Genomic DNA, 23,631 nt, shown 5'->3' with positions numbered 1-23,631 from the left:
CATGGCAGTAATATTGAAAAATTCATTAAAAATAGGTAAAAAAATGATTTTTCATCCAAATTTTTTTCTGGTAACTCTATTGGGAGTATATTTGGCGGAGGAGTCCTCACAGGTTGGAAAACAACGAGAGATTTTGAGTTGCTGAGAATTTTTTGTGGAAAACTTCAAACGGCCATAACTTTTGATCGGGAAGTCGGATGGAGACGCGTAAAAAATGAAAGTTGTTCGACATGACGTAACGAATCTAGTTGCCAATTCCCGAAGGGCCCCGAACGCGATAACTCACTGAACTCGTGGTTCGATTGTTTAGGCCAGGAAGAAAAACAATAAATACAAAAAGAAGTGCAACACGAGGACTTCCCAGGAGGTCACCCAACCTAGTACTACTCTCGCCCAAGCACGCTTGACTGCGGAGTTCTGATGGGATCCGGTGCATTAGTGCTGGTATGATCGCACCTGTCAAGTGTAGCAAGATCAATGCGTATATGGATTTGCAATTGGGCTTCAGTTTCAAAATGGTTGGACCCCGAACGCGATAACTCGCTACAGAACACTATTTCAGGATCGTTTTTCTAGGTACTTTAATTTTTTTATTTAGAGGGTCAGCAAGAAAAAAAAAAAAAAAATAGCACGAAAAAGGTGAACTCGTGGTCATAACTTTTGATAGATTTTGGCATGGCAGTAATATTGAAAAATTCATTAAAAATAGGTAAAAAAATGATTTTTCATCCAAATTTTTTTCTGGTAACTCTATTGGGGGTATATTTGGCGGAGGAGTCCTCACAGGTTTGAAAACAACGAGAGATTTTGAGTTGCTGAGAATTTTTTGTGGAAAACTTCAAACGGCCATAACTTTTGATCGGGAAGTCGGATGGAGACGCGTAAAAAATGAAAGTTGTTCGAGATGACGTAACGAATCTAGTTGCCAATTCCCGAAGGGCCCCGAACGCGATAACTCACTGAACTCGTGGCAGGAGGTCACCCATCCTAGTACTACTCTCGCCCAAGCACGCTTAACTGCGGGGTTCTGATGGGATCCGGTGCATTAGTGCTGGTATGATCGCACCTGTCAAGTGTAGCAAGATCAATGCGTATATGGATTTGCAATTGGGCTTCAGTTTCAAAATGGTTGGACCCCGAACGCGATAACTCGCTACAGAACACTATTTCAGGATCGTTTTTCTAGGTACTTTAATTTTTTTATTTAGAGGGTCAGCAAGAAAAAAAAAAAATAGCACGAAAAAGGTGAACTCGTGGTCATAACTTTTGATAGATTTTGGCATGGCAGTAATATTGAAAAATTCATTAAAAATAGGTAAAAAAATGATTTTTCATCCAAATTTTTTTCTGGTAACTCTATTGGGGGTATATTTGGCGGAGGAGTCCTCACAGGTTGGAAAACAACGAGAGATTTTGAGTTGCTGAGAATTTTTTGTGGAAAACTTCAAACGGCCATAACTTTTGATCGGGAAGTCGGATGGAGACACGTAAAAAATGAAAGTTGTTCGAGATGACGTAACGAATCTAGTTGCCAATTCCCGAAGGGCCCCGAACGCGATAACTCACTGAACTCGTGGTTCGATTGTTTAGGCCAGGAAGAAAAACAATAAACACAAAAAGAAGTGCAACACGAGGACTTCCCAGGAGGTCACCCATCCTAGTACTACTCTCGCCCGAGCACGCTTAACTGCGGGGTTCTGATGGGATCCGGTGCATTAGTGCTGGTATGATCGCACCTGTCAAGTGTAGCAAGATCAATGCGTATATGGATTTGCAATTGGGCTTCAGTTTCAAAATGGTTGGACCCCGAACGCGATAACTCGCTACAGAACACTATTTCAGGATCGTTTTTCTAGGTACTTTAATTTTTTTATTTAGAGGGTCAGCAAGAAAAAAAAAAAAAATAGCACGAAAAAGGTGAACTCGTGGTCATAACTTTTGATAGATTTTGGCATGGCAGTAATATTGAAAAATTCATTAAAAATAGGTAAAAAAATGATTTTTCATCCAAATTTTTTTCTGGTAACTCTATTGGGGGTATATTTGGCGGAGGAGTCCTCACAGGTTGGAAAACAACGAGAGATTTTGAGTTGCTGAGAATTTTTTGTGGAAAACTTCAAACGGCCATAACTTTTGATCGGGAAGTCGGATGGAGACGCGTAAAAAATGAAAGTTGTTCGACATGACGTAACGAATCTAGTTGCCAATTCCCGAAGGGCCCCGAACGCGATAACTCACTGAACTCGTGGTTCGATTGTTTAGGCCAGGAAGAAAAACAATAAATACAAAAAGAAGAGCAACACGAGGACTTCCCAGGAGGTCACCTATCCTAGTACTACTCTCGCCCAAGCACGCTTCACTGCGGAGTTCTGATGGGATCCGGTGCATTAGTGCTGGTATGATCGCACCTGTCAAGTGTAGCAAGATCAATGCATATATGGATTTGCAATTGGGCTTCAGTTTCAAAATGGTTGGACCCCGAACGCGATAACTCGCTACAGAACACTATTTCAGGATCGTTTTTCTAGGTACTTTAATTTTTTTATTTAGAGGGTCAGCAAGAAAAAAAAAAAAAAAATAGCACGAAAAAGGTGAACTCGTGGTCATAACTTTTGATAGATTTTGGCATGGCAGTAATATTGAAAAATTCATTAAAAATAGGTAAAAAAATGATTTTTCATCCAAATTTTTTTCTGGTAACTCTATTGGGGGTATATTTGGCGGAGGAGTCCTCACAGGTTGGAAAACAACGAGAGATTTTGAGTTGCTGAGAATTTTTTGTGGAAAACTTCAAACGGCCATAACTTTTGATCGGGAAGTCGGATGGAGACGCGTAAAAAATGAAAGTTGTTCGAGATGACGTAACGAATCTAGTTGCCAATTCCCGAAGGGCCCCGAACGCGATAACTCACTGAACTCGTGGTTCGATTGTTTAGGCCAGGAAGAAAAACAATAAATACAAAAAGAAGTGCAACACGAGGACTTCCCAGGAGGTCACCCATCCTAGTACTACTCTCGCCCAAGCACGCTTCACTGCGGAGTTCTGATGGGATCCGGTGCATTAGTGCTGGTATGATCGCACCTGTCAAGTATAGCAAGATCAATGCATATATGGATTTGCAATTGGGCTTCAGTTTCAAAATGGTTGGACCCCGAACGCGATAACTCGCTACAGAACACTATTTCAGGATCGTTTTTCTAGATACTTTAATTTTTTTATTTAGAGGGTCAGCAAGAAAAAAAAAAAAATAGCACGAAAAAGGTGAACTCGTGGTCATAACTTTTGATAGATTTTGGCATGGCAGTAATATTGAAAAATTCATTAAAAATAGGTAAAAAAATGATTTTTCATCCAAATTTTTTTCTGGTAACTCTATTGGGGGTATATTTGGCGGAGGAGTCCTCACAGGTTGGAAAACAACGAGAGATTTTGAGTTGCTGAGAATTTTTTGTGGAAAACTTCAAACGGCCATAACTTTTGATCGGGAAGTCGGATGGAGACGCGTAAAAAATGAAAGTTGTTCGAGATGACGTAACGAATCTAGTTGCCAATTCCCGAAGGGCCCCGAACGCGATAACTCACTGAACTCGTGGTTCGATTGTTTAGGCCAGGAAGAAAAACAATAAACACAAAAAGACACGAGGACTTCCCAGGAGGTCACCCATCCTAGTACTACTCTCGCCCAAGCCCGCTTAACTGCGGAGTTCTGATGGGATCCGGTGCATTAGTGCTGGTATGATCGCACCTGTCAAGTGTAGCAAGATCAATGCGTATATGGATTTGCAATTGGGCTTCAGTTTCAAAATGGTTGGACCCCGAACGCGATAACTCGCTACAGAACACTATTTCAGGATCGTTTTTCTAGGTACTTTAATTTTTTTATTTAGAGGGTCAGCAAGAAAAAAAAAAATAGCACGAAAAAGGTGAACTCGTGGTCATAACTTTTGATAGATTTTGGCATGGCAGTAATATTGAAAAATTCATTAAAAATAGGTAAAAAAATGATTTTTCATCCAAATTTTTTTCTGGTAACTCTATTGGGGGTATATTTGGCGGAGGAGTCCTCACAGGTTGGAAAACAACGAGAGATTTTGAGTTGTTGAGAATTTTTTGTGGAAAACTTCAAACGGCCATAACTTTTGATCGGGAAGTCGGATGGAGACGCGTAAAAAATGAAAGTTGTTCGAGATGACGTAACGAATCTAGTTTCCAATTCCCGAAGGGCCCCGAACGCGATAACTCACTGAACTCGTGGTTCGATTGTTTAGGCCAGGAAGAAAAACAATAAATACAAAAAGAAGTGCAACACGAGGACTTCCCAGGAGGTCACCCATCCTAGTACTACTCTCGCCCAAGCACGCTTGACTACGGAGTTCTGATGGGATCCGGTGCATTAGTGCTGGTATGATCGCACCTGTCAAGTGTAGCAAGATCAATGCGTATATGGATTTGCAATTGGGCTTCAGTTTCAAAATGGTTGGACCCCGAACGCGATAATTCGCTACAGAACACTATTTCAGGATCGTTTTTCTAGGTACTTTAATTTTTTTATTTAGAGGGTCAGCAAGAAAAAAAAAAAAAAATAGCACGAAAAAGGTGAACTCGTGGTCATAACTTTTGATAGATTTTGGCATGGCAGTAATATTGAAAAATTCATTAAAAATAGGTAAAAAAATGATTTTTCATCCAAATTTTTTTCTGGTAACTCTATTGGGGGTATATTTGGCGGAGGAGTCCTCACAGGTTGGAAAACAACGAGAGATTTTGAGTTGCTGAGAATTTTTTGTGGAAAACTTCAAACGGCCATAACTTTTGATCGGGAAGTCGGATGGAGACGCGTAAAAAATGAAAGTTGTTCGAGATGACGTAACGAATCTAGTTGCCAATTCCCGAAGGGCCCCGAACGCGATAACTCACTGAACTCGTGGTTCGATTGTTTAGGCCAGGAAGAAAAACAATAAATACAAAAAGAAGTGCAACACGAGGACTTCCCAGGAGGTCACCCATCCTAGTACTACTCTCGCCCAAGCACGCTTCACTGCGGAGTTCTGATGGGATCCGGTGCATTAGTGCTGGTATGATCGCACCTGTCAAGTGTAGCAAGATCAATGCATATATGGATTTGCAATTGGGCTTCAGTTTCAAAATGGTTGGACCCCGAACGCGATAACTCGCTACAGAACACTATTTCAGGATCGTTTTTCTAGGTACTTTAATTTTTTTATTTAGAGGGTCAGCAAGAAAAAAAAAAAAAAAATAGCACGAAAAAGGTGAACTCGTGGTCATAACTTTTGATAGATTTTGGCATGGCAGTAATATTGAAAAATTCATTAAAAATAGGTAAAAAAATGATTTTTCATCCAAATTTTTTTCTGGTAACTCTATTGGGGGTATATTTGGCGGAGGAGTTCTCACAGGTTGGAAAACAACGAGAGATTTTGAGTTGCTGAGAATTTTTTGTGGAAAACTTCAAACGGCCATAACTTTTGATCGGGAAGTCGGATGGAGACGCGTAAAAAATGAAAGTTGTTCGAGATGACGTAACGAATCTAGTTGCCAATTCCCGAAGGGCCCCGAACGCGATAACTCACTGAACTCGTGGTTCGATTGTTTAGGCCAGGAAGAAAAACAATAAACACAAAAAGACACGAGGACTTCCCAGGAGGTCACCCATCCTAGTACTACTCTCGCCCAAGCCCGCTTAACTGCGGAGTTCTGATGGGATCCGGTGCATTAGTGCTGGTATGATCGCACCTGTCAAGTGTAGCAAGATCAATGCGTATATGGATTTGCAATTGGGCTTCAGTTTCAAAATGGTTGGACCCCGAACGCGATAACTCGCTACAGAACACTATTTCAAAATCGTTTTTCTAGGTACTTTAATTTTTTTATTTAGAGGGTCAGCAAGAAAAAAAAAAAATAGCACGAAAAAGGTGAACTCGTGGTCATAACTTTTGATAGATTTTGGCATGGCAGTAATATTGAAAAATTCATTAAAAATAGGTAAAAAAATGATTTTTCATCCAAATTTTTTTCTGGTAACTCTATTGGGGGTATATTTGGCGGAGGAGTCCTCACAGGTTGGAAAACAACGAGAGATTTTGAGTTGTTGAGAATTTTTTGTGGAAAACTTCAAACGGCCATAACTTTTGATCGGGAAGTCGGATGGAGACGCGTAAAAAATGAAAGTTGTTCGAGATGACGTAACGAATCTAGTTTCCAATTCCCGAAGGGCCCCGAACGCGATAACTCACTGAACTCGTGGTTCGATTGTTTAGGCCAGGAAGAAAAACAATAAATACAAAAAGAAGTGCAACACGAGGACTTCCCAGGAGGTCACCCATCCTAGTACTACTCTCGCCCAAGCACGCTTGACTACGGAGTTCTGATGGGATCCGGTGCATTAGTGCTGGTATGATCGCACCTGTCAAGTGTAGCAAGATCAATGCGTATATGGATTTGCAATTGGGCTTCAGTTTCAAAATGGTTGGACCCCGAACGCGATAACTCGCTACAGAACACTATTTCAGGATCGTTTTTCTAGGTACTTTAATTTTTTTATTTAGAGGGTCAGCAAGAAAAAAAAAAAAAAATAGCACGAAAAAGGTGAACTCGTGGTCATAACTTTTGATAGATTTTGGCATGGCAGTAATATTGAAAAATTCATTAAAAATAGGTAAAAAAATGATTTTTCATCCAAATTTTTTTCTCGTAACTCTATTGGGGGTATATTTGGCGGAGGAGTCCTCACAGGTTGGAAAACAACGAGAGATTTTGAGTTGCTGAGAATTTTTTGTGGAAAACTTCAAACGGCCATAACTTTTGATCGGGAAGTCGGATGGAGACGCGTAAAAAATGAAAGTTGTTCGAGATGACGTAACGAATCTAGTTGCCAATTCCCGAAGGGCCCCAAACGCGATAACTCACTGAACTCGTGGTTCGATTGTTTAGGCCAGGAAGAAAAACAATAAACACAAAAAGAAGTGCAACACGAGGACTTCCCAGGAGGTCACCCATCCTAGTACTACTCTCGCCCAAGCACGCTTATCTGCGGAGTTCTGATGGGATCCGGTGCATTAGTGCTGGTATGATCGCACCTGTCAAGTGTAGCAAGATCAATGCGTATATGGATTTGCAATTGGGCTTCAGTTTCAAAATGGTTGGACCCCGAACGCGATAACTCGCTACAGAACACTATTTCAGGATCGTTTTTCTAGGTACTTTAATTTTTTTATTTAGAGGGTCAGCAAGAAAAAAAAAAAAAAATAGCACGAAAAAGGTGAACTCGTGGTCATAACTTTTGATAGATTTTGGCATGGCAGTAATATTGAAAAATTCATTAAAAATAGGTAAAAAAATGATTTTTCATCCAAATTTTTTTCTGGTAACTCTATTGGGGGTATATTTGGCGGAGGAGTCCTCACAGGTTGGAAAACAACGAGAGATTTTGAGTTGCTGAGAATTTTTTGTGGAAAACTTCAAACGGCCATAACTTTTGATCGGGAAGTCGGATGGAGACGCGTAAAAAATGAAAGTTGTTCGAGATGACGTAACGAATCTAGTTGCCAATTCCCGAAGGGCCCCGAACGCGATAACTCACTGAACTCGTGGTTCGATTGTTTAGGCCAGGAAGAAAAACAATAAAAACAAAAAGAAGTGCAACACGAGGACTTCCCAGGAGGTCACCCATCCTAGTACTACTCTCGCCCAAGCACGCTTCACTGCAGAGTTCTGATGGGATCCGGTGCATTAGTGCTGGTATGATCGCACCTGTCAAGTGTAGCAAGATCAATGCGTATATGGATTTGCAATTGGGCTTCAGTTTCAAAATGGTTGGACCCCGAACGCGATAACTCGCTACAGAACACTATTTCAGGATCGTTTTTCTAGGTACTTTAATTTTTTTATTTAGAGGGTCAGCAAGAAAAAAAAAAAATAGCACGAAAAAGGTGAACTCGTGGTCATAACTTTTGATAGATTTTGGCATGGCAGTAATATTGAAAAATTCATTAAAAATAGGTAAAAAAATGATTTTTCATCCAAATTTTTTTCTGGTAACTCTATTGGGGGTATATTTGGCGGAGGAGTCCTCACAGGTTGGAAAACAACGAGAGATTTTGAGTTGCTGAGAATTTTTTCTGGAAAACTTCAAACGGCCATAACTTTTGATCGGGAAGTCGGATGGAGACGCGTAAAAAATGAAAGTTGTTCGAGATGACGTAACGAATCTAGTTGCCAATTCCCGAAGGGCCCCGAACGCGATAACTCACTGAACTCGTGGTTCGATTGTTTAGGCCAGGAAGAAAAACAATAAATACAAAAAGAAGTGCAACACGAGGACTTCCCAGGAGGTCACCCATCCTAGTACTACTCTCGCCCAAGCACGCTTAGCTGCGGAGTTCTGATGGGATCCGGTGCATTAGTGCTGGTATGATCGCACCTGTCAAGTGTAGCAAGATCAATGCGTATATGGATTTGCAATTGGGCTTCAGTTTCAAAATGGTTGGACCCCGAACGCGATAACTCGCTACAGAACACTATTTCAGGATCGTTTTTCTAGGTACTTTAATTTTTTTTATTTAGAGGGTCAGCAAAAAAAAAAAAAAAAAAAGAGCACAAAAAAGGTGAACTCGTGGTCATAACTTTTGATAGATTTTGGCATGCCAGTAATATTGAAAAATTCATTAAAAATAGGTAAAAAAATGATTTTTCATCCAAATTTTTTTCTGGTAACTCTATTGGGGGTATATTTGGCGGAGGAGTCCTCACAGGTTGGAAAACAACGAGAGATTTTGAGTTGCTGAGAATTTTTTGTGGAAAACTTCAAACGGCCATAACTTTTGATCGGGAAGTCGGATGGAGACGCGTAAAAAATGAAAGTTGTTCGAGATGACGTAACGAATCTAGTTGCCAATTCCCGAAGGGCCCCGAACGCGATAACTCACTGAACTCGTGGTTCGATTGTTTAGGCCAGGAAGAAAAACAATAAACACAAAAAGAAGTGCAACACGAGGACTTCCCAGGAGGTCACCCATCCTAGTACTACTCTCGCCCAAGCCCGCTTGACTGCGGAGTTCTGATGGGATCCGGTGCATTAGTGCTGGTATGATCGCACCTGTCAAGTGTAGCAAGATCAATGCGTATATGGATTTGCAATTGGGCTTCAGTTTCAAAATGGTTGGACCCCGAACGCGATAACTCGCTACAGAACACTATTTCAGGATCGTTTTTCTAGGTACTTTAATTTTTTTATTTAGAGGGTCAGCAAGAAAAAAAAAAAAAAATAGCACGAAAAAGGTGAACTCGTGGTCATAACTTTTGATAGATTTTGGCATGGCAGTAATATTGAAAAATTCATTAAAAATAGGTAAAAAAATGATTTTTCATCCAAATTTTTTTCTGGTAACTCTATTGGGGGTATATTTGGCGGAGGAGTCCTCACAGGTTGGAAAACAACGAGAGATTTTGAGTTGCTGAGAATTTTTTGTGGAAAACTTCAAACGGCCATAACTTTTGATCGGGAAGTCGGATGGAGACGCGTAAAAAATGAAAGTTGTTCGAGATGACGTAACGAATCTAGTTGCCAATTCCCGAAGGGCCCCGAACGCGATAACTCACTGAACTCGTGGTTCGATTGTTTAGGCCAGGAAGAAAAACAATAAACACAAAAAGAAGTGCAACACGAGGACTTCCCAGGAGGTCACCCATCCTAGTACTACTCTCGCCCAAGCACGCTTATCTGCGGAGTTCTGATGGGATCCGGTGCATTAGTGCTGGTATGATCGCACCTGTCAAGTGTAGCAAGATCAATGCATATATGGATTTGCAATTGGGCTTCAGTTTCAAAATGGTTGGACCCCGAACGCGATAACTCGCTACAGAACACTATTTCAGGATCGTTTTTCTAGGTACTTTAATTTTTTTATTTAGAGGGTCAGCAAGAAAAAAAAAAAAAATAGCACGAAAAAGGTGAACTCGTGGTCATAACTTTTGATAGATTTTGGCATGGCAGTAATATTGAAAAATTCATTAAAAATAGGTAAAAAAATGATTTTTCATCCAAATTTTTTTCTGGTAACTCTATTGGGGGTATATTTGGCGGAGGAGTCCTCACAGGTTGGAAAACAACGAGAGATTTTGAGTTGCTGAGAATTTTTTGTGGAAAACTTCAAACGACCATAACTTTTGATCGGGAAGTCGGATGGAGACGCGTAAAAAATGAAAGTTGTTCGAGATGACGTAACGAATCTAGTTGCCAATTCCCGAAGGGCCCCGAACGCGATAACTCACTGAACTCGTGGTTCGATTGTTTAGGCCAGGAAGAAAAACAATAAACACAAAAAGAAGTGCAACACGAGGACTTCCCAGGAGGTCACCCATCCTAGTACTACTCTCGCCCAGGCACGCTTGACTGCGGAGTTCTGATGGGATCCGGTGCATTAGTGCTGGTATGATCGCACCTGTCAAGTGTAGCAAGATCAATGCGTATATGGATTTGCAATTGGGCTTCAGTTTCAAAATGGTTGGACCCCGAACGCGATAACTCGCTACAGAACACTATTTCAGGATCGTTTTTCTAGGTACTTTAATTTTTTTATTTAGAGGGTCAGCAAGAAAAAAAAAAAAAAATAGCACGAAAAAGGTGAACTCGTGGTCATAACTTTTGATAGATTTTGGCATGGCAGTAATATTGAAAAATTCATTAAAAATAGGTAAAAAAATGATTTTTCATCCAAATTTTTTTCTGGTAACTCTATTGGGGGTATATTTGGCGGAGGAGTCCTCACAGGTTGGAAAACAACGAGAGATTTTGAGTTGCTGAGAATTTTTTGTGGAAAACTTCAAACGGCCATAACTTTTGATCGGGAAGTCGGATGGAGACGCGTAAAAAATGAAAGTTGTTCGACATGACGTAACGAATCTAGTTGCCAATTCCCGAAGGGCCCCGAACGCGATAACTCACTGAACTCGTGGTTCGATTGTTTAGGCCAGGAAGAAAAACAATAAATACAAAAAGAAGTGCAACACGAGGACTTCCCAGGAGGTCACCCATCCTAGTACTACTCTCGCCCAGGCACGCTTGACTGCGGAGTTCTGATGGGATCCGGTGCATTAGTGCTGGTATGATCGCACCTGTCAAGTGTAGCAAGATCAATGCGTATATGGATTTGCAATTGGGCTTCAGTTTCAAAATGGTTGGACCCCGAACGCGATAACTCGCTACAGAACACTATTTCAGGATCGTTTTTCTAGGTACTTTAATTTTTTTATTTAGAGGGTCAGCAAGAAAAAAAAAAAAATAGCACGAAAAAGGTGAACTCGTGGTCATAACTTTTGATAGATTTTGGCATGGCAGTAATATTGAAAAATTCATTAAAAATAGGTAAAAAAATGATTTTTCATCCAAATTTTTTTCTGGTAACTCTATTGGGGGTATATTTGGCGGAGGAGTCCTCACAGGTTGGAAAACAACGAGAGATTTTGAGTTGCTGAGAATTTTTTGTGGAAAACTTCAAACGGCCATAACTTTTGATCGGGAAGTCGGATGGAGACGCGTAAAAAATGAAAGTTGTTCGAGATGACGTAACGAATCTAGTTGCCCATTCCCGAAGGGCCCCGAACGCGATAACTCACTGAACTCGTGGTTCGATTGTTTAGGCCAGGAAGAAAAACAATAAATACAAAAAGAAGTGCAACACGAGGACTTCCCAGGAGGTCACCCATCCTAGTACTACTCTCGCCCAAGCACGCTTACCTGCGGAGTTCTGATGGGATCCGGTGCATTAGTGCTGGTATGATCGCACCTGTCAAGTGTAGCAAGATCAATGCGTATATGGATTTGCAATTGGGCTTCAGTTTCAAAATGGTTGGACCCCGAACGCGATAACTCGCTACAGAACACTATTTCAGGATCGTTTTTCTAGGTACTTTAATTTTTTTATTTAGAGGGTCAGCAAGAAAAAAAAAAAAAAAATAGCACGAAAAAGGTGAACTCGTGGTCATAACTTTTGATAGATTTTGGCATGGCAGTAATATTGAAAAATTCATTAAAAATAGGTAAAAAAATGATTTTTCATCCAAATTTTTTTCTGGTAACTCTATTGGGGTTATATTTGGCGGAGGAGTCCTCACAGGTTGGAAAACAACGAGAGATTTTGAGTTGCTGAGAATTTTTTGTGGAAAACTTCAAACGGCCATAACTTTTGATCGGGAAGTCGGATGGAGACGCGTAAAAAATGAAAGTTGTTCGAGATGACGTAACGAATCTAGTTGCCAATTCCCGAAGGGCCCCGAACGCGATAACTCACTGAACTCTTGGTTCGATTGTTTAGGCCAGGAAGAAAAACAATAAATACAAAAAGAAGTGCAACACGAGGACTTCCCAGGAGGTCACCCATCCTAGTACTACTCTCGCCCAGGCACGCTTGACTGCGGAGTTCTGATGGGATCCGGTGCATTAGTGCTGGTATGATCGCACCTGTCAAGTGTAGCAAGATCAATGCGTATATGGATTTGCAATTGGGCTTCAGTTTCAAAATGGTTGGACCCCGAACGCGATAACTCGCTACAGAACACTATTTCAGGATCGTTTTTCTAGGTACTTTAATTTTTTTATTTAGAGGGTCAGCAAGAAAAAAAAAAATAGCACGAAAAAGGTGAACTCGTGCTCATAACTTTTGATAGATTTTGGCATGGCAGTAATATTGAAAAATTCATTAAAAATAGGTAAAAAAATGATTTTTCATCCAAATTTTTTTCTGGTAACTCTATTGGGGGTATATTTGGCGGAGGAGTCCTCACAGGTTGGAAAACAACGAGAGATTTTGAGTTGCTGAGAATTTTTTGTGGAAAACTTCAAACGGCCATAACTTTTGATCGGGAAGTCGGATGGAGACGCGTAAAAAATGAAAGTTGTTCGAGATGACGTAACGAATCTAGTTGCCAATTCCCGAAGGGCCCCGAACGCGATAACTCACTGAACTCGTGGTTCGATTGTTTAGGCCAGGAAGAAAAACAATAAACACAAAAAGAAGTGCAACACGAGGACTTCCCAGGAGGTCACCCATCCTAGTACTACTCTCGCCCAAGCCCGCTTGACTGCGGAGTTCTGATGGGATCCGGTGCATTAGTGCTGGTATGATCGCACCTGTCAAGTGTAGCAAGATCAATGCGTATATGGATTTGCAATTGGGCTTCAGTTTCAAAATGGTTGGACCCCGAACGCGATAACTCGCTACAGAACACTATTTCAGGATCGTTTTTCTAGGTACTTTAATTTTTTTATTTAGAGGGTCAGCAAGAAAAAAAAAAAAAAATAGCACGAAAAAGGTGAACTCGTGGTCATAACTTTTGATAGATTTTGGCATGGCAGTAATATTGAAAAATTCATTAAAAATAGGTAAAAAAATGATTTTTCATCCAAATTTTTTTCTGGTAACTCTATTGGGGGTATATTTGGCGGAGGAGTCCTCACAGGTTGGAAAACAACGAGAGATTTTGAGTTGCTGAGAATTTTTTGTGGAAAACTTCAAACGGCCATAACTTTTGATCGGGAAGTCGGATGGAGACGCGTAAAAAATGAAAGTTGTTCGACATGACGTAACGAATCTAGTTGCCAATTCCCGAAGGGCCCCGAACGCGATAACTCACTGAACTCGTGGTTCGATTGTTTAGGCCAGGAAGAAAAACAATAAATACAAAAAGAAGTGCAACACGAGGACTTCCCAGGAGGTCACCCATCCTAGTACTACTCTCGCCCAAGCACCCTTAACTGCGGAGTTCTGATGGGATCCGGTGCATTAGTGCTGGTATGATCGCACCTGTCAAGTGTAGCAAGATCAATGCGTATATGGGTTTGCAATTGGGCTTCAGTTTCAAAATGGTTGGACCCCGAACGCGATAACTCGCTACAGAACACTATTTCAGGATCGTTTTTCTAGGTACTTTAATTTTTTTATTTAGAGGGTCAGCAAGAAAAAAAAAAAAAAAAAAAATAGCACGAAAAAGGTGAACTCGTGGTCATAACTTTTGATAGATTTTGGCATGGCAGTAATATTGAAAAATTCATTAAAAATAGGTAAAAAAATGATTTTTCATCCAAATTTTTTTCTGGTAACTCTATTGGGGGTATATTTGGCGGAGGAGTCCTCACAGGTTGGAAAACAACGAGAGATTTTGAGTTGCTGAGAATTTTTTGTGGAAAACTTCAAACGGCCATAACTTTTGATCGGGAAGTCGGATGGAGACGCGTAAAAAATGAAAGTTGTTCGACATGACGTAACGAATCTAGTTGCCAATTCCCGAAGGGCCCCGAACGCGATAACTCACTGAACTCGTGGTTCGATTGTTTAGGCCAGGAAGAAAAACAATAAATACAAAAAGAAGTGCAACACGAGGACTTCCCAGGAGGTCACCCATCATGGTACTACTCTCGCCCAAGCACGCTTAGCTGCGGAGTTCTGATGGGATCCGGTGCATTAGTGCTGGTATGATCGCACCTGTCAAGTGTAGCAAGATCAATGCGTATATGGATTTGCAATTGGGCTTCAGTTTCAAAATGGTTGGACCCCGAACGCGATAACTCGCTACAGAACACTATTTCAGGATCGTTTTTCTAGGTACTTTAATTTTTTTATTTAGAGGGTCAGCAAGAAAAAAAAAAAAAAAAAAATAGCACGAAAAAGGTGAACTCGTGGTCATAACTTTTGATAGATTTTGGCATGGCAGTAATATTGAAAAATTCATTAAAAATAGGTAAAAAAATGATTTTTCATCCAAATTTTTTTCTGGTAACTCTATTGGGGGTATATTTGGCGGAGGAGTCCTCACAGGTTGGAAAACAACGAGAGATTTTGAGTTGCTGAGAATTTTTTGTGGAAAACTTCAAACGGCCATAACTTTTGATCGGGAAGTCGGATGGAGACGCGTAAAAAATGAAAGTTGTTCGACATGACGTAACGAATCTAGTTGCCAATTCCCGAAGGGCCCCGAACGCGATAACTCACTGAACTCGTGGTTCGATTGTTTAGGCCAGGAAGAAAAACAATAAATACAAAAAGAAGTGCAACACGAGGACTTCCCAGGAGGTCACCCATCCTAGTACTACTCTCGCCCAAGCACGCTTGACTGCGGAGTTCTGATGGGATCCGGTGCATTAGTGCTGGTATGATCGCACCTGTCAAGTGTAGCAAGATCAATGCATATATGGATTTGCAATTGGGCTTCAGTTTCAAAATGGTTGGACCCCGAACGCGATAACTCGCTACAGAACACTATTTCAGGATCGTTTTTCTAGGTACTTTAATTTTTTTATTTAGAGGGTCAGCAAGAAAAAAAAAAAAAAAAATAGCACGAAAAAGGTGAACTCGTGGTCATAACTTTTGATAGATTTTGGCATGGCAGTAATATTGAAAAATTCATTAAAAATAGGTAAAAAAATGATTTTTCATCCAAATTTTTTTCTGGTAACTCTATTGGGGGTATATTTGGCGGAGGAGTCCTCACAGGTTGGAAAACAACGAGAGATTTTGAGTTGCTGAGAATTTTTTGTGGAAAACTTCAAACGGCCATAACTTTTGATCGGGAAGTCGGATGGAGACGCGTAAAAAATGAAAGTTGTTCGACATGACGTAACGAATCTAGTTGCCAATTCCCGAAGGGCCCCGAACGCGATAACTCACTGAACTCGTGGTTCGATTGTTTAGGCCAGGAAGAAAAACAATAAATACAAAAAGAAGTGCAACACGAGGACTTCCCAGGAGGTCACCCATCCTAGTACTACTCTCGCCCAAGCACGCTTGAGTGCGGAGTTCTGATGGGATCCGGTGCATTAGTGCTGGTATGATCGCACCTGTCAAGTGTAGCAAGATCAATGCGTATATGGATTTGCAATTGGGCTTCAGTTTCAAAATGGTTGGACCCCGAACGCGATAACTCGCTACAGAACACTATTTCAGGATCGTTTTTCTAGGTACTTTAATTTTTTTATTTAGAGGGTCAGCAAGAAAAAAAAAAAAAAAAATAGCACGAAAAAGGTGAACTCGTGCTCATAACTTTTGATAGATTTTGGCATGGCAGTAATATTGAAAAATTCATTAAAAATAGGTAAAAAAATGATTTTTCATCCAAATTTTTTTCTGGTAACTCTATTGGGGGTATATTTGGCGGAGGAGTCCTCACAGGTTGGAAAACAACGAGAGATTTTGAGTTGCTGAGAATTTTTTGTGGAAAACTTCAAACGGCCATAACTTTTGATCGGGAAGTCGGATGGAGACGCGTAAAAAATGAAAGTTGTTCGACATGACGTAACGAATCTAGTTGCCAATTCCCGAAGGGCCCCGAACGCGATAACTCACTGAACTCGTGGTTCGATTGTTTAGGCCAGGAAGAAAAACAATAAATACAAAAAGAAGTGCAACACGAGGACTTCCCAGGAGGTCACCCATCCTAGTACTACTCTCGCCCAGGCACGCTTGACTGCGGAGTTCTGATGGGATCCGGTGCATTAGTGCTGGTATGATCGCACCTGTCAAGTGTAGCAAGATCAATGCGTATATGGATTTGCAATTGGGCTTCAGTTTCAAAATGGTTGGACCCCGAACGCGATAACTCGCTACAGAACACTATTTCAGGATCGTTTTTCTAGGTACTTTAATTTTTTTATTTAGAGGGTCAGCAAGAAAAAAAAAAAAAAATAGCACGAAAAAGGTGAACTCGTGGTCATAACTTTTGATAGATTTTGGCATGGCAGTAATATTGAAAAATTCATTAAAAATAGGTAAAAAAATGATTTTTCATCCAAATTTTTTTCTGGTAACTCTATTGGGGGTATATTTGGCGGAGGAGTCCTCACAGGTTGGAAAACAACGAGAGATTTTGAGTTGCTGAGAATTTTTTGTGGAAAACTTCAAACGGCCATAACTTTTGATCGGGAAGTCGGATGGAGACGCGTAAAAAATGAAAGTTGTTCGACATGACGTAACGAATCTAGTTGCCAATTCCCGAAGGGCCCCGAACGCGATAACTCACTGAACTCGTGGTTCGATTGTTTAGGCCAGGAAGAAAAACAATAAATACAAAAGGAAGTGCAACACGAGGACTTCCCAGGAGGTCACCCATCCTAGTACTACTCTCGCCCAAGCACGCTTACCTGCGGAGTTCTGATGGGATCCGGTGCATTAGTGCTGGTATGATCGCACCTGTCAAGTGTAGCAAGATCAATGCGTATATGGATTTGCAATTGGGCTTCAGTTTCAAAATGGTTGGACCCCGAACGCGATAACTCGCTACAGAACACTATTTCAGGATCGTTTTTCTAGGTACTTTAATTTTTTTATTTAGAGGGTCAGCAAGAAAAAAAAAAAAAAAATAGCACGAAAAAGGTGAACTCGTGGTCATAACTTTTGATAGATTTTGGCATGGCAGTAATATTGAAAAATTCATTAAAAATAGGTAAAAAAATGATTTTTCATCCAAATTTTTTTCTGGTAACTCTATTGGGGTTATATTTGGCGGAGGAGTCCTCACAGGTTGGAAAACAACGAGAGATTTTGAGTTGCTGAGAATTTTTTGTGGAAAACTTCAAACGGCCATAACTTTTGATCGGGAAGTCGGATGGAGACGCGTAAAAAATGAAAGTTGTTCGACATGACGTAACGAATCTAGTTGCCAATTCCCGAAGGGCCCCGAACGCGATAACTCACTGAACTCGTGGTTCGATTGTTTAGGCCAGGAAGAAAAACAATAAATACAAAAAGAAGTGCAACACGAGGACTTCCTCCTCAGGAGGTCACCCATCCTAGTACTACTCTCGCCCAGGCACGCTTGACTGCGGAGTTCTGATGGGATCCGGTGCATTAGTGCTGGTATGATCGCACCTGTCAAGTGTAGCAAGATCAATGCGTATATGGATTTGCAATTGGGCTTCAGTTTCAAAATGGTTGGACCCCGAACGCGATAACTCGCTACAGAACACTATTTCAGGATCGTTTTTCTAGGTACTTTAATTTTTTTATTTAGAGGGTCAGCAAGAAAAAAAAAAATAGCACGAAAAAGGTGAACTCGTGCTCATAACTTTTGATAGATTTTGGCATGGCAGTAATATTGAAAAATTCATTAAAAATAGGTAAAAAAATGATTTTTCATCCAAATTTTTTTCTGGTAACTCTATTGGGGGTATATTTGGCGGAGGAGTCCTCACAGGTTGGAAAACAACGAGAGATTTTGAGTTGCTGAGAATTTTTTGTGGAAAACTTCAAACGGCCATAACTTTTGATCGGGAAGTCGGATGGAGACGCGTAAAAAATGAAAGTTGTTCGACATGACGTAACGAATCTAGTTGCCAATTCCCGAAGGGCCCCGAACGCGATAACTCACTGAACTCGTGGTTCGATTGTTTAGGCCAGGAAGAAAAACAATAAATACAAAAAGAAGTGCAACACGAGGACTTCCCAGGAGGTCACCCATCCTAGTACTACTCTCGCCCAGGCACGCTTGACTACGGAGTTCTGATGGGATCCGGTGCATTAGTGCTGGTATGATCGCACCTGTCAAGTGTAGCAAGATCAATGCGTATATGGATTTGCAATTGGGCTTCAGTTTCAAAATGGTTGGACCCCGAACGCGATAACTCGCTACAGAACACTATTTCAGGATCGTTTTTCTAGGTACTTTAATTTTTTTATTTAGAGGGTCAGCAAGAAAAAAAAAAAAAAATAGCACGAAAAAGGTGAACTCGTGGTCATAACTTTTGATAGATTTTGGCATGGCAGTAATATTGAAAAATTCATTAAAAATAGGTAAAAAAATGATTTTTCATCCAAATTTTTTTCTGGTAACTCTATTGGGGGTATATTTGGCGGAGGAGTCCTCACAGGTTGGAAAACAACGAGAGATTTTGAGTTGCTGAGAATTTTTTGTGGAAAACTTCAAACGGCCATAACTTTTGATCGGGAAGTCGGATGGAGACGCGTAAAAAATGAAAGTTGTTCGACATGACGTAACGAATCTAGTTGCCAATTCCCGAAGGGCCCCGAACGCGATAACTCACTGAACTCGTGGTTCGATTGTTTAGGCCAGGAAGAAAAACAATAAATACAAAAAGAAGTGCAACACGAGGACTTCCCAGGAGGTCACCCATCCTAGTACTACTCTCGCCCAAGCACCCTTAACTGCGGAGTTCTGATGGGATCCGGTGCATTAGTGCTGGTATGATCGCACCTGTCAAGTGTAGCAAGATCAATGCGTATATGGGTTTGCAATTGGGCTTCAGTTTCAAAATGGTTGGACCCCGAACGCGATAACTCGCTACAGAACACTATTTCAGGATCGTTTTTCTAGGTACTTTAATTTTTTTATTTAGAGGGTCAGCAAGAAAAAAAAAAAAAAAAAAAAAAGCACGAAAAAGGTGAACTCGTGGTCATAACTTTTGATAGATTTTGGCATGGCAGTAATATTGAAAAATTCATTAAAAATAGGTAAAAAAATGATTTTTCATCCAAATTTTTTTCTGGTAACTCTATTGGGGGTATATTTGGCGGAGGAGTCCTCACAGGTTGGAAAACAACGAGAGATTTTGAGTTGCTGAGAATTTTTTGTGGAAAACTTCAAACGGCCATAACTTTTGATCGGGAAGTCGGATGGAGACGCGTAAAAAATGAAAGTTGTTCGACATGACGTAACGAATCTAGTTGCCAATTCCCGAAGGGCCCCGAACGCGATAACTCACTGAACTCGTGGTTCGATTGTTTAGGCCAGGAAGAAAAACAATAAATACAAAAAGAAGTGCAACACGAGGACTTCCCAGGAGGTCACCCATCATGGTACTACTCTCGCCCGAGCACGCTTATCTGCGGAGTTCTGATGGGATCCGGTGCATTAGTGCTGGTATGATCGCACCTGTCAAGTGTAGCAAGATCAATGCGTATATGGATTTGCAATTGGGCTTCAGTTTCAAAATGGTTGGACCCCGAACGCGATAACTCGCTACAGAACACTATTTCAGGATCGTTTTTCTAGGTACTTTAATTTTTTTATTTAGAGGGTCAGCAAGAAAAAAAAAAAAAAAAAATAGCACGAAAAAGGTGAACTCGTGGTCATAACTTTTGATAGATTTTGGCATGGCAGTAATATTGAAAAATTCATTAAAAATAGGTAAAAAAATGATTTTTCATCCAAATTTTTTTCTGGTAACTCTATTGGGGGTATATTTGGCGGAGGAGTCCTCACAGGTTGGAAAACAACGAGAGATTTTGAGTTGCTGAGAATTTTTTGTGGAAAACTTCAAACGGCCATAACTTTTGATCGGGAAGTCGGATGGAGACGCGTAAAAAATGAAAGTTGTTCGACATGACGTAACGAATCTAGTTGCCAATTCCCGAAGGGCCCCGAACGCGATAACTCACTGAACTCGTGGTTCGATTGTTTAGGCCAGGAAGAAAAACAATAAATACAAAAAGAAGTGCAACACGAGGACTTCCCAGGAGGTCACCCATCCTAGTACTACTCTCGCCCAAGCACGCTTGACTGCGGAGTTCTGATGGGATCCGGTGCATTAGTGCTGGTATGATCGCACCTGTCAAGTGTAGCAAGATCAATGCATATATGGATTTGCAATTGGGCTTCAGTTTCAAAATGGTTGGACCCCGAACGCGATAACTCGCTACAGAACACTATTTCAGGATCGTTTTTCTAGGTACTTTAATTTTTTTATTTAGAGGGTCAGCAAGAAAAAAAAAAAAAAAAATAGCACGAAAAAGGTGAACTCGTGGTCATAACTTTTGATAGATTTTGGCATGGCAGTAATATTGAAAAATTCATTAAAAATAGGTAAAAAAATGATTTTTCATCCAAATTTTTTTCTGGTAACTCTATTGGGGGTATATTTGGCGGAGGAGTCCTCACAGGTTGGAAAACAACGAGAGATTTTGAGTTGCTGAGAATTTTTTGTGGAAAACTTCAAACGGCCATAACTTTTGATCGGGAAGTCGGATGGAGACGCGTAAAAAATGAAAGTTGTTCGACATGACGTAACGAATCTAGTTGCCAATTCCCGAAGGGCCCCGAACGCGATAACTCACTGAACTCGTGGTTCGATTGTTTAGGCCAGGAAGAAAAACAATAAATACAAAAAGAAGTGCAACACGAGGACTTCCCAGGAGGTCACCCATCCTAGTACTACTCTCGCCCAAGCACGCTTACCTGCGGAGTTCTGATGGGATCCGGTGCATTAGTGCTGGTATGATCGCACCTGTCAAGTGTAGCAAGATCAATGCGTATATGGATTTGCAATTGGGCTTCAGTTTCAAAATGGTTGGACCCCGAACGCGATAACTCGCTACAGAACACTATTTCAGGATCGTTTTTCTAGGTACTTTAATTTTTTTATTTAGAGGGTCAGCAAGAAAAAAAAAAAAAAAAAATAGCACGAAAAAGGTGAACTCGTGGTCATAACTTTTGATAGATTTTGGCATGGCAGTAATATTGAAAAATTCATTAAAAATAGGTAAAAAAATGATTTTTCATCCAAATTTTTTTCTGGTAACTCTATTGGGGGTATATTTGGCGGAGGAGTCCTCACAGGTTGGAAAACAACGAGAGATTTTGAGTTGCTGAGAATTTTTTGTGGAAAACTTCAAACGGCCATAACTTTTGATCGGGAAGTCGGATGGAGACGCGTAAAAAATGAAAGTTGTTCGACATGACGTAACGAATCTAGTTGCCAATTCCCGAAGGGCCCCGAACGCGATAACTCACTGAACTCGTGGTTCGATTGTTTAGGCCAGGAAGAAAAACAATAAATACAAAAAGAAGTGCAACACGAGGACTTCCCAGGAGGTCACCCATCCTAGTACTACTCTCGCCCAAGCACGCTTAGCTGCGGAGTTCTGATGGGATCCGGTGCATTAGTGCTGGTATGATCGCACCTGTCAAGTGTAGCAAGATCAATGCGTATATGGATTTGCAATTGGGCTTCAGTTTCAAAATGGTTGGACCCCGAACGCGATAACTCGCTACAGAACACTATTTCAGGATCGTTTTTCTAGGTACTTTAATTTTTTTATTTAGAGGGTCAGCAAGAAAAAAAAAAAAAAAAAAATAGCACGAAAAAGGTGAACTCGTGGTCATAACTTTTGATAGATTTTGGCATGGCAGTAATATTGAAAAATTCATTAAAAATAGGTAAAAAAATGATTTTTCATCCAAATTTTTTTCTGGTAACTCTATTGGGGGTATATTTGGCGGAGGAGTCCTCACAGGTTGGAAAACAACGAGAGATTTTGAGTTGCTGAGAATTTTTTGTGGAAAACTTCAAACGGCCATAACTTTTGATCGGGAAGTCGGATGGAGACGCGTAAAAAATGAAAGTTGTTCGACATGACGTAACGAATCTAGTTGCCAATTCCCGAAGGGCCCCGAACGCGATAACTCACTGAACTCGTGGTTCGATTGTTTAGGCCAGGAAGAAAAACAATAAATACAAAAAGAAGTGCAACACGAGGACTTCCCAGGAGGTCACCCATCCTAGTACTACTCTCGCCCAAGCACGCTTGAGTGCGGAGTTCTGATGGGATCCGGTGCATTAGTGCTGGTATGATCGCACCTGTCAAGTGTAGCAAGATCAATGCGTATATGGATTTGCAATTGGGCTTCAGTTTCAAAATGGTTGGACCCCGAACGCGATAACTCGCTACAGAACACTATTTCAGGATCGTTTTTCTAGGTACTTTAATTTTTTTATTTAGAGGGTCAGCAAGAAAAAAAAAAAAAAAAAAATAGCACGAAAAAGGTGAACTCGTGGTCATAACTTTTGATAGATTTTGGCATGGCAGTAATATTGAAAAATTCATTAAAAATAGGTAAAAAAATGATTTTTCATCCAAATTTTTTTCTGGTAACTCTATTGGGGGTATATTTGGCGGAGGAGTCCTCACAGGTTGGAAAACAACGAGAGATTTTGAGTTGCTGAGAATTTTTTGTGGAAAACTTCAAACGGCCATAACTTTTGATCGGGAAGTCGGATGGAGACGCGTAAAAAATGAAAGTTGTTCGACATGACGTAACGAATCTAGTTGCCAATTCCCGAAGGGCCCCGAACGCGATAACTCACTGAACTCGTGGTTCGATTGTTTAGGCCAGGAAGAAAAACAATAAATACAAAAAGAAGTGCAACACGAGGACTTCCCAGGAGGTCACCCATCCTAGTACTACTCTCGCCCAAGCACGCTTAGCTGCGGAGTTCTGATGGGATCCGGTGCATTAGTGCTGGTATGATCGCACCTGTCAAGTGTAGCAAGATCAATGCGTATATGGATTTGCAATTGGGCTTCAGTTTCAAAATGGTTGGACCCCGAACGCGATAACTCGCTACAGAACACTATTTCAGGATCGTTTTTCTAGGTACTTTAATTTTTTTATTTAGAGGGTCAGCAAGAAAAAAAAAAAAAAAAAAATAGCACGAAAAAGGTGAACTCGTGGTCATAACTTTTGATAGATTTTGGCATGGCAGTAATATTGAAAAATTCATTAAAAATAGGTAAAAAAATGATTTTTCATCCAAATTTTTTTCTGGTAACTCTATTGGGGGTATATTTGGCGGAGGAGTCCTCACAGGTTGGAAAACAACGAGAGAT

At 40.6% G+C, this 23,631-nt stretch overlaps 31 non-coding genes and 4 pseudogenes across 31 annotated transcripts; all 35 read right to left on the bottom strand.

The window, feature by feature from the left end:
• Positions 1–339: 339 nt before the first annotated feature.
• LOC150026474 (5S ribosomal RNA) lies at positions 340–458 on the bottom strand. Its single transcript, XR_016521926.1, has one exon. It is a non-coding gene; the product is annotated as a 5S ribosomal RNA (ribosomal RNA).
• Positions 459–943: 485 nt separating this feature from the next.
• On the bottom strand, positions 944–1,068 carry LOC150026473 (5S ribosomal RNA; annotated as a pseudogene).
• Positions 1,069–1,619: 551 nt separating this feature from the next.
• Positions 1,620–1,738, bottom strand: LOC150026472 (5S ribosomal RNA). The gene has a single exon (XR_016522073.1). It is a non-coding gene; the product is annotated as a 5S ribosomal RNA (ribosomal RNA).
• A 553-nt stretch (positions 1,739–2,291) lies between these two features.
• Positions 2,292–2,410, bottom strand: LOC150026471 (5S ribosomal RNA). Its single transcript, XR_016522213.1, has one exon. It is a non-coding gene; the product is annotated as a 5S ribosomal RNA (ribosomal RNA).
• A 555-nt stretch (positions 2,411–2,965) lies between these two features.
• Positions 2,966–3,084, bottom strand: LOC150026470 (5S ribosomal RNA). Its single transcript, XR_016522592.1, has one exon. It is a non-coding gene; the product is annotated as a 5S ribosomal RNA (ribosomal RNA).
• Positions 3,085–3,629: 545 nt separating this feature from the next.
• LOC150026469 (5S ribosomal RNA) lies at positions 3,630–3,748 on the bottom strand (annotated as a pseudogene).
• Positions 3,749–4,298: 550 nt separating this feature from the next.
• Positions 4,299–4,417, bottom strand: LOC150026468 (5S ribosomal RNA). The gene has a single exon (XR_016522751.1). It is a non-coding gene; the product is annotated as a 5S ribosomal RNA (ribosomal RNA).
• Positions 4,418–4,971: 554 nt separating this feature from the next.
• Positions 4,972–5,090, bottom strand: LOC150026467 (5S ribosomal RNA). Its single transcript, XR_016522591.1, has one exon. It is a non-coding gene; the product is annotated as a 5S ribosomal RNA (ribosomal RNA).
• Positions 5,091–5,638: 548 nt separating this feature from the next.
• On the bottom strand, positions 5,639–5,757 carry LOC150026466 (5S ribosomal RNA; annotated as a pseudogene).
• Positions 5,758–6,308: 551 nt separating this feature from the next.
• Positions 6,309–6,427, bottom strand: LOC150026465 (5S ribosomal RNA). The gene has a single exon (XR_016522750.1). It is a non-coding gene; the product is annotated as a 5S ribosomal RNA (ribosomal RNA).
• A 554-nt stretch (positions 6,428–6,981) lies between these two features.
• LOC150026464 (5S ribosomal RNA) lies at positions 6,982–7,100 on the bottom strand. Its single transcript, XR_016522775.1, has one exon. It is a non-coding gene; the product is annotated as a 5S ribosomal RNA (ribosomal RNA).
• A 554-nt stretch (positions 7,101–7,654) lies between these two features.
• On the bottom strand, positions 7,655–7,773 carry LOC150026463 (5S ribosomal RNA). The gene has a single exon (XR_016521995.1). It is a non-coding gene; the product is annotated as a 5S ribosomal RNA (ribosomal RNA).
• Positions 7,774–8,324: 551 nt separating this feature from the next.
• LOC150026462 (5S ribosomal RNA) lies at positions 8,325–8,443 on the bottom strand. Its single transcript, XR_016522563.1, has one exon. It is a non-coding gene; the product is annotated as a 5S ribosomal RNA (ribosomal RNA).
• Positions 8,444–8,999: 556 nt separating this feature from the next.
• LOC150026461 (5S ribosomal RNA) lies at positions 9,000–9,118 on the bottom strand. Its single transcript, XR_016522099.1, has one exon. It is a non-coding gene; the product is annotated as a 5S ribosomal RNA (ribosomal RNA).
• Positions 9,119–9,672: 554 nt separating this feature from the next.
• LOC150026460 (5S ribosomal RNA) lies at positions 9,673–9,791 on the bottom strand. Its single transcript, XR_016522774.1, has one exon. It is a non-coding gene; the product is annotated as a 5S ribosomal RNA (ribosomal RNA).
• A 553-nt stretch (positions 9,792–10,344) lies between these two features.
• LOC150026459 (5S ribosomal RNA) lies at positions 10,345–10,463 on the bottom strand. Its single transcript, XR_016522764.1, has one exon. It is a non-coding gene; the product is annotated as a 5S ribosomal RNA (ribosomal RNA).
• Positions 10,464–11,017: 554 nt separating this feature from the next.
• On the bottom strand, positions 11,018–11,136 carry LOC150026458 (5S ribosomal RNA). The gene has a single exon (XR_016522763.1). It is a non-coding gene; the product is annotated as a 5S ribosomal RNA (ribosomal RNA).
• Positions 11,137–11,688: 552 nt separating this feature from the next.
• LOC150026457 (5S ribosomal RNA) lies at positions 11,689–11,807 on the bottom strand. The gene has a single exon (XR_016521933.1). It is a non-coding gene; the product is annotated as a 5S ribosomal RNA (ribosomal RNA).
• Positions 11,808–12,362: 555 nt separating this feature from the next.
• Positions 12,363–12,481, bottom strand: LOC150026456 (5S ribosomal RNA). The gene has a single exon (XR_016522762.1). It is a non-coding gene; the product is annotated as a 5S ribosomal RNA (ribosomal RNA).
• A 550-nt stretch (positions 12,482–13,031) lies between these two features.
• Positions 13,032–13,150, bottom strand: LOC150026455 (5S ribosomal RNA). Its single transcript, XR_016522098.1, has one exon. It is a non-coding gene; the product is annotated as a 5S ribosomal RNA (ribosomal RNA).
• Positions 13,151–13,704: 554 nt separating this feature from the next.
• On the bottom strand, positions 13,705–13,823 carry LOC150026454 (5S ribosomal RNA). The gene has a single exon (XR_016522579.1). It is a non-coding gene; the product is annotated as a 5S ribosomal RNA (ribosomal RNA).
• Positions 13,824–14,382: 559 nt separating this feature from the next.
• LOC150026453 (5S ribosomal RNA) lies at positions 14,383–14,501 on the bottom strand. The gene has a single exon (XR_016522577.1). It is a non-coding gene; the product is annotated as a 5S ribosomal RNA (ribosomal RNA).
• Positions 14,502–15,059: 558 nt separating this feature from the next.
• LOC150026452 (5S ribosomal RNA) lies at positions 15,060–15,178 on the bottom strand. The gene has a single exon (XR_016522637.1). It is a non-coding gene; the product is annotated as a 5S ribosomal RNA (ribosomal RNA).
• Positions 15,179–15,734: 556 nt separating this feature from the next.
• Positions 15,735–15,853, bottom strand: LOC150026451 (5S ribosomal RNA). The gene has a single exon (XR_016522131.1). It is a non-coding gene; the product is annotated as a 5S ribosomal RNA (ribosomal RNA).
• Positions 15,854–16,409: 556 nt separating this feature from the next.
• On the bottom strand, positions 16,410–16,528 carry LOC150026450 (5S ribosomal RNA). Its single transcript, XR_016522761.1, has one exon. It is a non-coding gene; the product is annotated as a 5S ribosomal RNA (ribosomal RNA).
• Positions 16,529–17,082: 554 nt separating this feature from the next.
• Positions 17,083–17,201, bottom strand: LOC150026449 (5S ribosomal RNA). Its single transcript, XR_016521932.1, has one exon. It is a non-coding gene; the product is annotated as a 5S ribosomal RNA (ribosomal RNA).
• A 555-nt stretch (positions 17,202–17,756) lies between these two features.
• On the bottom strand, positions 17,757–17,879 carry LOC150026448 (5S ribosomal RNA; annotated as a pseudogene).
• Positions 17,880–18,429: 550 nt separating this feature from the next.
• On the bottom strand, positions 18,430–18,548 carry LOC150026447 (5S ribosomal RNA). The gene has a single exon (XR_016522820.1). It is a non-coding gene; the product is annotated as a 5S ribosomal RNA (ribosomal RNA).
• Positions 18,549–19,102: 554 nt separating this feature from the next.
• Positions 19,103–19,221, bottom strand: LOC150026446 (5S ribosomal RNA). Its single transcript, XR_016522578.1, has one exon. It is a non-coding gene; the product is annotated as a 5S ribosomal RNA (ribosomal RNA).
• A 559-nt stretch (positions 19,222–19,780) lies between these two features.
• Positions 19,781–19,899, bottom strand: LOC150026445 (5S ribosomal RNA). The gene has a single exon (XR_016521981.1). It is a non-coding gene; the product is annotated as a 5S ribosomal RNA (ribosomal RNA).
• A 557-nt stretch (positions 19,900–20,456) lies between these two features.
• On the bottom strand, positions 20,457–20,575 carry LOC150026444 (5S ribosomal RNA). The gene has a single exon (XR_016522636.1). It is a non-coding gene; the product is annotated as a 5S ribosomal RNA (ribosomal RNA).
• A 556-nt stretch (positions 20,576–21,131) lies between these two features.
• Positions 21,132–21,250, bottom strand: LOC150026443 (5S ribosomal RNA). The gene has a single exon (XR_016521931.1). It is a non-coding gene; the product is annotated as a 5S ribosomal RNA (ribosomal RNA).
• A 557-nt stretch (positions 21,251–21,807) lies between these two features.
• Positions 21,808–21,926, bottom strand: LOC150026442 (5S ribosomal RNA). The gene has a single exon (XR_016522562.1). It is a non-coding gene; the product is annotated as a 5S ribosomal RNA (ribosomal RNA).
• A 558-nt stretch (positions 21,927–22,484) lies between these two features.
• LOC150026441 (5S ribosomal RNA) lies at positions 22,485–22,603 on the bottom strand. The gene has a single exon (XR_016522130.1). It is a non-coding gene; the product is annotated as a 5S ribosomal RNA (ribosomal RNA).
• A 558-nt stretch (positions 22,604–23,161) lies between these two features.
• On the bottom strand, positions 23,162–23,280 carry LOC150026440 (5S ribosomal RNA). The gene has a single exon (XR_016522561.1). It is a non-coding gene; the product is annotated as a 5S ribosomal RNA (ribosomal RNA).
• Positions 23,281–23,631: the final 351 nt, after the last annotated feature.

This window comes from Phaseolus vulgaris, chromosome 6 (assembly GCF_051622355.1).
Source record: "Phaseolus vulgaris cultivar YP4 chromosome 6, ASM5162235v1, whole genome shotgun sequence".
NCBI lineage: Eukaryota > Viridiplantae > Streptophyta > Magnoliopsida > Fabales > Fabaceae > Phaseolus > Phaseolus vulgaris.
Note: the sequence above shows the minus strand (reverse complement) of the source record. Positions and strands in the feature narration are given on the sequence as shown.